Source organism: Falco punctatus (assembly GCF_963210335.1).
Source record: "Falco punctatus genome assembly, chromosome: 2".
NCBI lineage: Eukaryota > Metazoa > Chordata > Aves > Falconiformes > Falconidae > Falco > Falco punctatus.
In genome coordinates this window covers 98380402-98391411 of record NC_137581.1, presented here as the reverse complement: position 1 = coordinate 98391411, position 11010 = coordinate 98380402, and positions in this window count along the sequence as shown.

Sequence of the window (11010 nt, the reverse complement as noted above, 5' to 3'; positions counted from 1 at the left end):
TGGCTATGCCCAGAGGCACTTTTTTCCTTCTTCAGCCATCTAATTCTGGGTGAAATTAACCATAAAGGTGATATCAACCTCTCCTTCTTAACTGGGTAGGTAGTCCTTTACATTCCTCTAAGATTTGTCTCACCTCCCTTGCAAAAATTCCATTTAAAAATAAATAAATTAAAATTGTTATTGACTTAAATATTTAGTACAAATGAAATAATAATTACCTGGGAAAGAAAATCATATTATCTATTAAACTAATACCTTCATATTGTGGATAACTTTAATATCAAACCTCTGCTTAACTAAATAAATTTATTCTTTTGAAATATCTATATCTTTTCTCAGCTTATTAATAATGTTAATTCCTGCCCTCGAAATGCACCACACATTGCCAATTAGCTTAGAAAATTTGTTGCTGTTCAGGCATGTGTAAACACAATAGCTGATTTCCCCACATGCCTGGTATCACTTTGTTTACGTCTCTTTCATATTCACAGGCACATATATATACTCATGAATTATAAATACTAGATATCAAGAAAAATGCTAGTTACAGTATTTTTAATATGATCTTAAATAATAGTGTTTATAATAATGAATGACAAATTCAATTCAATCCATCAAAAATACGTCATTGTAATAAACTGATTATTCTTTATTATGAAGAAATTGATATAGCACAATACAGAAAAATATATGGTATCACTATTATTAAATCTTCTTTAAATAACTTCTTTATACAGTGATCTGCACACAAAAAAAGCAGGGTTATATTTGGAAGTGATGTGGAATGTACAATGAATCACGCCCCCCTACAGCCATTTGAACCACATTACACAGAGACAGACACCTTTATGCTGAGAACCCCATCTGACCTACTTAAAACTCATTTAACATGATGCAAAGGACTAAAAACGTGTCTAAAGTATCCTGACTTGAAAACTGACAACTAACATAGAACAGTTGATAGTCCTGCACCCTCTCCTTTTAGCTCACATTCTTTCTTTGGGTGGCCTTTAGAGCTAAATCAATGGGTGTATATTATTACATCCAATAATACAAATGTAGATTTAAAATATAAGAACCATTAAGGCAAAAGGTTAGGGGTAATGAGTATTGCTAAGTGAGTATGAATATGACATTGTAGTGGAATTCCATTTTTTTTTTTTTTTTGTGACTGGGGACAATAACAGCAAGATTATACTTCTAAATGCTGGGAACTCACACACAAGAGGAGCAGGCCTTCAGCTGAGACATTAAGTAATAGAATATGGGAGCTTTTAAAGTAAAATATTGATTTTCAAAACCTATAATTAGGTACTTTGATTTATTTTCTAGGGGTAAACATTAAGGATATTTCTTTCCAGATTATGACATCAGTATATGGGTATGCTTTGAAAGTATAAATTAAAAGTTCTTCAACAAAGTGGTTTTCCCCTCCTCATTTCTTTGAAGCATCTATAAAAATAAGTACACATTTCACTAAAAAACCCAAATCTAAATAGAATACTTTTTTTTTACCTTTCTTTACACTTTTTTAAATCTTATGACTTTTAGCAATATGAAACATTGAAACTTTCACTTATGCCACTAATTTTTCATTTTGACAGTTTTTCATCATAAATCTGGCATGCATGGATTACAATTTTTCCTCTTAAAATGGGAGTGATAGCTTTTGAAGAAAGTTTAAATCAATCTGAATAGTTGCAAAAGTAATTTAGATTTAGGCATCCAAACCAGAAAGAGAGACATACAAAAGTATCTTGCAAAGCATTAGAGACTGATGTCCTGGCTGGCACAAGAAGTTACATTTGTGAGACTTACAAAGATTATAAATTTTCTTTTGTAAAAAAGTGATGTAAGACAAATGACTGTCTGTAACATACATCCTGGAAAAGATGGATCCAGTTTGTCTGGCTCTTTTAAGGCTGATATTGCAGCTGTGATGAGCTGACAGCAGCAGCACAAGCAGAGTTTAAATTAACAGGAAGGGTGTGGGAGGGGGCATAAGGATTACAGAAGAATCCATTTGCTGGAAATTACAAATTCAAGCTATTACTGAAACAAGCCATTCTTACAGACATGCAGAATCTTTAAAACATGTAATTTTATCAGTATTTACTAGTTTTGTTTGCTTATTTGCGTTTAGCATGCTTTTTGTGATTCCCTTTTGGCAGAATGAGTGAATGTCAACTTTCATTTTGAATTTCTGGCCCCTGTAATCAGTATAATACATATGAATAACCTACATTTCTCTCTCTTTCCTTCATTGTTACTGAGACTGTTCTATTTTGTTTATATAAATGAATATTCATTAGGTCAGAGAAAGAGATTAACTTTATAGTTCACTGGTAATGGCATTTACTTTGAATATAAAAGATGCAGGTTCAAGACAGAGCAGGAAGACAAACTTCGGTCTCCAGTCTTCCCGGTGAGTCACATTTACACCCTTGGGTTAGTGATGGGTGAGGTTAGCCCTTGTTGCCCACCTATTTATATCCAAAATTTCATTTTGAGCTGGAAAACTTTTCAGAGAAAAATTGTGTTGGAATTTGAACACATATTGTGTAGACTTCTAGGTTTTGATGTGATGCCCTATGTTACCAAAAATACACACTAAAAAATTCCTCGCCAACATTTTAATTCTTATCTCATCCTTTATTACTAGATCCTGTTACATCAAAAGGGTATGTTAACATCCTATAGAGTGTAGACCATATCTTATAGATTATTCCTGTAACAGCTTTTTAATTGGTACTCAACAAAAAGGAAAATATCATATGGAAAAAAATTTTGGGATTAAATGTTAATTAATTTTCTACAAAGAAATAGGACCACCTGAAGAAACATTTGCGTGGTAGCCCAACTCATTCATTTGTTTAGCCTGTAATGGTGTATCTATGCTTTATCCCTTAACAGTATATCTATGCCATTTCTAGCACTCGTGACCCAGTTTTCTCCTAGCATTTGTTTGAAACCACCCATGAAATATCCCATTGTCGTGCATACCAGTATATACTTTAGGAAGTACAAAACTTTGCTGAGATTATCTTTTATGAAAATATTGTTTTACACTTTCACATGAAAAATAATATCTATTTGCAGGGAAATTTTCTGGATGTCATTGTGAGGATTCTCAAAATTAGGGAGTTTGTTGTCACCCTTCTCACATTCCCCAGCAATACTCACTCCCCTAGCTTTTGAGAGAAACACAGCAAGACACACACTCATTTCTCGTACGTGCAATTTTCTTTTCTCCTACTTTTGGTAAATGTATACAGTTTATTGTATAGAGTTTTATTTAATCTAAGACAGTGAGCTACTTTTATGTCCCTCCTGTAAAGTTGTTTTAAATTAAATTTCTCTTGAGTTCTGTATGCATTTTAATCTTGGGAGTGGTTGGTGTTGTTTTTGGGGTTTTTTTTGTTGTTTGTTTATTTAATTAGAAAGAACAGAAAAACTACTGAAACATTATTCTATCAAGTTCTGCTGAAAATCAAAAAGTCAGGATCCTTTTACAGAATCTGATTTATTGATATTCTAGACTCATGAGTAAGCCCTGCAACATTTAAAATACTTGATATTCTTCTCTTTCTTTTGAAATGGCATTTTCAGTTTTACTGTGTAAGAGGATTTTAGTTTGTTGTGCATCAATGTTAAAGCTCAGAACATGAGCATGAAAATATAATTCCAGAAGATTGTATAGTTCAATTACCTTAGATGCCTGTTTTTCCTACTCCTCTCAGATCTGATTTGTTCAAATATTTATTGAGGTGATAGAATGATTATCTTAAGTGTAGAGGGAAACCCTACTCCTGGTTAGATAAGTATAGTTCCTATTACAGTTTATAAAAACTTTAATAAGGATAAGAGAAAGAAAACATTATCATTCAAAAGTATGTGTTGTTTCAATCCCAAATACACAATCAAGATAATTCTTGACAGGTTAAATTTCTAAAAGCGCTCAGATCTCAGAGTTTCATCAGTCCTTCAAGAAAATTCTTAACCAGATCCAGTGCACATGTACATTATATGAAGACAGACATTTAGACAAAATATGAATGCCCGTATCTTATATAAAATTCTGTCCCATACCATTTTATCCAATGTGACAGAATTAGTACTTGCTCAGTGTAGATGGTTATGTACTTTTTATTATTGGTTTCTTACATATTTGGCAATCACTGAAAATCAATAATTCTTGAATGGTCTGTAGAGGCACGTTTCAAAACCGTAGTACGTTTTATAAGGCATATAGTTTTCACAAAAAATATATCCAGTAAAAAATTTTCCTATCCTCAGTCTCTTTCAGGAGTTCTTCAGTTTTATTCTTTTCTTATGTAGTTATTTAACTAATATTAAGGATTTTCCTTATGATCTGTTTATATAAACAAATGTACACCAGAAAAAATTGTGTACTCCAATGGGCAGTTATGCCATCATCCACCTCAAGCATCTTGCGATATCAGGGATTTTAAGTCCCATTCTTGAGAATGAATCACTAAGCATTGCTCACCAAATGTGAGTGAAACCTTCACAACAGCTTGAACACTTGTCCCAGCAACAGTAAATTTATCCTTAATGAGGAAAATACACTTGATAAATTATTTATATGAATCGCTTTATTCCTTAAAGTCCATTTCTTTTTTGATATATTCATTAAAAGATTGACTCAGATTTTTACAATTCTCTTTTCTTGTTCATAGCTTTATTTTTCCATTTTTCTAATCAAAATAAGGTTTGCCTTTATTAATCAGTGACCTCAATTAATGGCCACAGCAACATGCTGTCCATAAGAAAAAATTACTTACAGGCAAAAGTTAAAATTTCTTAACTCAACCTTTAACATCAGTTAAAACTGAAGCCATCACAAAGAACCAAGTCTGAGTGACGTTGCCTGCAGTGTGTTACCTTCTCAGTACTGTGCCCATTGGTCAACAGCAGCTGGGTGTTGAAACATGATGTTGAATTTCTTCAGGTTTTCATATTAGAATAGACTAAATGGTACTAATTGTCATACTATGTATGTCAAGCTGTGCTTATATGGACACTAAAATTCAGGGTAGAAAATGATGAAAAAAAATTCCATTGAATGTGTATTCAACAAGTATCTTTTCACAGCTAGTTGTAATAACTTACTAGGCCCAAAACTTGAAAGAATGGCAAATGGCTGATGAATACACTGGTAGAATAAAAGAAATCTCTGCTGGAGTAAAGCAGGAGCAATTGCAAATACGTTACCTTCCAGTCCTGTTTCATACATATTTGGTATGAATCGATACCTGTGTATCAACAATCTGAATTGAACCTTTGACCTGTATTTACTTTAATTGGAGTTTGGACACTGACTGGGATAAAGCCACCATCTCTGCAGATAATCTAAATCTGCGATGTGAATTAGAAGCATTCAACAGCTATTAAAAAGATTAAGAACAATAATACATACAATAAAACCAGAATGGAACCCACTCCCAGGCTGGCTTTAAATCTACTTACGGTCTTTATAGCAATTTAGTTGACCTTCTTTCCACAGCAACTAGTCAACTTAGAGAAGGAATTCTCCAACTTGAGTAGATATGATCTGTCTTGATAGGTTTCCAGGGATGCCTGCTTCTCTCTTATTCAGTTTAGGAAGGTATGGCTGATGAACTGAACTGCTCTTTCTGTTTTGACAATCATATTTCAGGGTGACAGAACACATTAAGCTTCTAAATTAGGCCCACTCTGTTTGTACATGTATATATATATATATATATTTATATATATATATATATGCATACACCAGTGTCCTCATGTATATAAGCATATATACAAATATTTATAAATATATATGTAAAAGGTATAAAATATACCTTTGTTAACATGTCATAATTAGCCTTTCAGCATATTAGATTTAACAGTACTCCTACCACTTGAAATTAAAAAATAACAGTGTTATATACATATGTCAATCCAAACTTAATTCTGTTCTTTCATCTCCTGATGATGCAGAATACCCTGGAAATATGGCAAATGGCCAATTATGGACAGACTATGGTGGCTTCTGGTTGCTAATGCAAACCTTGTGAGAACTTTTGAACAGGAGCAATCTATGTTAGCCCCAAACTCAAACACTTAGCCTACTTTATAGCAACAGTACCACATGTGTTATAATTTTCATCCCTTTCCCTTACACTGAGGATAATATTTAAAACTATAAATTCTTCTGTTCATCACTAGGCTACCCAACCACCTCCCAATTTCTGTTAGAATGCAGCAGAAATTTATGGCCCCAGTACACTTCTTGTCTTGCTTTCCAGCATTACTCTGGGTTCCCCACAATGTGTCTTTCCCCCTGCTGCCTTCAATCACACCATTTCCTTGATCGAAAACTAAACCCAGAACAAAACAGAAATTGGGAGGGAAAACTACCTTATTTGACTGATATAGATATATAGATATAGATAGATAGATAGATAGATAGATAGATAGATAGATAGATAGATACTCTCAGATACTGTAAATTTTGGGTTCAAATTCATTCTGTTTGGAGAGGCTTGGAAGCATGTTTTCATTAGTTGGTTGGGGTTTTGTTGCATTTTGTTGCTGTTTTATTGTTGGGTTTAGGTTTTTTGCTTCTGTTTTTGCTCTGTGTATGTGAGCCAAAGGGCACTATCTCATTAATGACTTTCTCTGTGACCATAATTAGGGGTCACTAAGCCTATCGTGCAGTCCATGAGGGACAAAGGATTGCAAGACAATCTGAATGAATGTGTTAATATCTGATTAGATAGGAGTCTTGACCTTGATACAGAGAGGTGGTTTCATGCTCAACTATAGCAATATTGATACTTTACTGTAATTCTCTTGTAGAAATACACAGCATTTCAGAGTTTGAACTCAATAATCAGATGTTTTTGATCCCTATAAGTATATACCCACTACTACCACCTCTGAAGATCACTCACCATTCAGCATTGTCAGAGTTTTATATACTTAATTGCAAAAAACTCTGGCAAGTTCAGTCCATTATCATAAACTGTTTTAAACTTTAAATAGAATCTCATCCTTGCCAATTTAAATAAAAATAATAAAAAATAAAAACAAAAATAAAAATAAAAATAATTCCAGGATATTTTTCTAAATTATATTTAAAGTTTCTTTTTAAAAGACAGAAGGAAGATATTTAATTAATATAATTAGTAAGTTTTCCTGACATTTCTTCATATTTTCCTTCCTCAGAAAATGAACAGGTTGCTGAGTTTGTCATAGCCAAAGTAAAGCATTGCTCTATTCCCTCAGTTTTTGCAAAATTTTGAAGCTGTCACTATTTTCACAAAGAAAGTCATGTTGTTTTCTCCTATTTTCCAAAACAGTACAGGAAAATAATTAAAACAAAACCAGCAAAAGAATCTTTAAAATCTGTTCTCTATCATCTACTCTAGTGATCAAGGAGATGGCTTTCTTCTACTGGAGAGTCATACCCTGTAAGTAGTCATTTTTAATCAAGAATATGCCTCAGATCCTGACAGATGAGGCACTTCATATTTTTACGACAGTATTTTCTTAATATAAAATGATTAGGTACATACTGTATTGATTTTTGAGCCCTGCTATTGTAAAGATTTATGCACATGCTTCAAGCACTCCAAGTAGTCTCAATGACTTTGCTGGAAGTACTTAGAATGCATACAATTAAACACACAAGATCAATCTCTAGGATAATACATTGCTTTGTTTCACTCAGCTTTCAACACTGTTGTTGCTTTTGAGCTCTGCTAATATCTAAGACTTGATTCTCTTGCAGGTTTTCTTTTTCTCGAATTCTGCTATACACAGAACTTTTCTACTGCTAAGTTACTAATAAATAATCTGCTTTTACGAGTCTACGTATTTCTTCTATATTTCTATATTTCTTGGAATCTTCTTTATTCTTATTGATACAAAGAGAACACAAAGTCTAAGAAATCAACAGCATGAATACATACCACAGAGGCAGTCTGACTCTGGGTTTTTAAACTTTTGATGTCAGGCAAAGAAGCTACAAAATAATACTAATTTATTCTGTTTTCTTTTCTAACAGCCACTGGATTACACATGGCTAGGTTTCAAATGCTCAGTAACGTAGTACAGCAACAAACATGTTTGCTGTTTGTAATAAATGGAGAAGTTTACTTACCTTTAGTAGCAAAGCATATAGATGTATACATGCTCATATATTCAGATACATATTCATCATTATTTATTCAGCAGAAAACAGTATTGTGGTTACAAGATTTCAGTCATGCAACTTGAAATGCACTGTTTCAGCAGATAAGCATTGATGATTACTAAGATGTAGTAACATAAGCACAATAGAAAAATAAATTATTGGTAGGTCTTATATTTCTCACTCTTACCAGATTTGGGAGAAAAAAATTGTACTCCTTTCTAAATAAGTCACTAAGTATTAAATCTAATGATTAAAGATTAAATTTTCTGACATTTTTCTGAACATCATTCTGTATTGAAGTCACTGGCCACAATCAATGAATATGAATTATTTATTTAAAGATGTAGATTTTGCAAAGTTGAATTTTAAAAAATCACAGAAGAACATGACTCTTTGTAGTACCTGCCTATATCTCAGGCACTTATTTGCATGGTTGCCAGCTAACTGGCCATGCCGTGAAATGTGCTTTCTAGAGACTTATTGTGGCACAGCAAGAAATAAACAGTAATCATCTTTGCCATTTCAGTCAGCTTGGTCACACAAAACATTTCAGTCCAACATTATATTCTCTTTAGTCAATCACATTACTTAGTCACCTCAAACACAGAGAAGCACAATATAAATTCTGTAGAGTTAGGGAGGTGTACTGGAAAGAGTATAAAATAGATTATAAGATTTTTATATTCTAATTATTTATTGAAATATAAGACCATAATTAAGGAAGTATTGTGAACACTTGATATGGCTATGTATCAGAACTAAAATTTGCCATGACTTTTTCAGTTATAAGAGAGAGCAACAATATCTTAATGGAAATTTTAAACCACTGGATAGCAATAATTATGAAGCTGTTTCTGAAATATCATATTTCCATATAGTTCTGGAGTTACTGTGCTTATCCATGGAGAATGTATTAAAAGAAAATTCATATTGAAGACTTTGCTTCCAAAAAGAGAAGAAATTTCTTTGTTGCTTGCAACAAAATCTTATCTTAGATATATTTGCATGATTCCCTTTAAACCAGTAGAAACACTGCATGTGCTTAAAAGAGCCAACCTTGTGCCAGATTTAAGACTATGGTTTTGATTTTTGCATTTGTTAATGATGGTACTGCTGCAGCATCAGTTTTTATCAATTGTACATATACCCCTATTAAATTGTCCTCAGAAATAACAAATAATAAGACTAATCATACTGCTATCAAAGTCATCATGAAATCATTACCAACCCAGTTATGGGTAACACTAAGTCCAAAAAAGGAAGAAGCTTTCCTGGATTTTCCCTTTTTAAAAATGTATTTGTGTTTAATTTAGAAATAGCATTTCCTAAATTAAAGCCAAAAAAAGATCTCCTTTTCCTCCCAGATCAACATTAAAAAGAAGGTGCTATAGGTCATCACATATGCCTTTATAGTGCAAGGAAAAGATGACTCTCCTTCCATGGTTTTAATGATCCACCTTTAACCATCACAAAAGCTAACAGGAGGGCAGATGACCTCATTAGCATAGTTCAAAATTTAAAAGATTTTCTTTCACCAGTTAGTTTATATTTTTGGAAGAAGCACAAATCCATTTTCATTATAAGAAACAAGTAAGAAATGTAACTCACAATGTTCTGCTTCCAAAGTAAAGAGTCATGGTATCATGTAAGCTTAGAAAAGTTTAAGAGGAGATCTTGTCCACTGCTCCTTGACCAACAAGGTCCCATGAGATTCCCAGGCATCACTAGCTTTAGAATTGGAAAGTTATTCCTTTGTCATCATCACCATTGTCTTTTCCTTCTTCTGCATAATTTGAGTTTCTCTCATTACATATTGATCCATACTTTTTTTTTTTTCATAGCAGCAGTAGACATCAGGAATAAGTAGTTTATTCGTGAATATCCAAAAACTGTTACGATGTTTCATTTCAAGCTTTTCTTCTTTAGGCTACCTAATACCATAGCCACCAATTTTCACTGATGTCCAGTCTGTTCATTCAGATGTATTTACAGGGAAAAGAAGTGTGAAATTTTGCATATATTTTTACTGATTTGCCTCTTAATCTTTGTTTCCAGCCCTTTTCTTACATCTGTCAAGACCTCTTTGTGTTGCACTCCAGTCCCCCACCATTGCTACTGTCCTTCCCAGTCTGCCTTTACCTAGAAATTTAGTGCAACAGAAAGCAAGTCAGAAATAAAGCCAGTAAAATGAGGTCCAAGACAGAACCTTGAGTAGTATCACTCAATATATAATTTTGGTTTTATAGTGAGTGATTAGCAACTCTTCTCTGTTTCCCTCATTTGCTTATAAGGTTTAACACAGAATAGACCTGGAATTCAAAATATGTGATAACTGTTCTTTGTTTAAAACATTTGTTGCCTTGTCTTGAAAGGAAACTAAATTAATTTTGCATAATTTGCTCTTGACAAACCATGTTGGTATTACTTATCTCCTTGTTATTGCTATATACTTAAAAAATATTTTCCCAGTTGTCTGAAAAGAAGCCTTTTTGCCTGAATTTTCTAGTGTAATGGGATATGGCATGTGTCCCCAAACCTTGTTACTCACAATTTTCTCACTGCTTTATCATTTTACATTAATCACCACTAATGACAGATAGAAAGTAAAGCACAGGTAAAATCTGTGCTCAACTCACGGACCATTTAACATTACATTGAAACAATCTTATATATACTGCTTGTGTTATTGTTTTCCTAATAACATGTGGTGTTTCTTAGGAAAAGCTCCTTATTTTTATGTTTTATAACACATACCGTCTGTTGGTGCAGGGATTTGAAGTTAATTGGTTAACTGTTAGGAATGTTAGGTCATATACTGTCATATT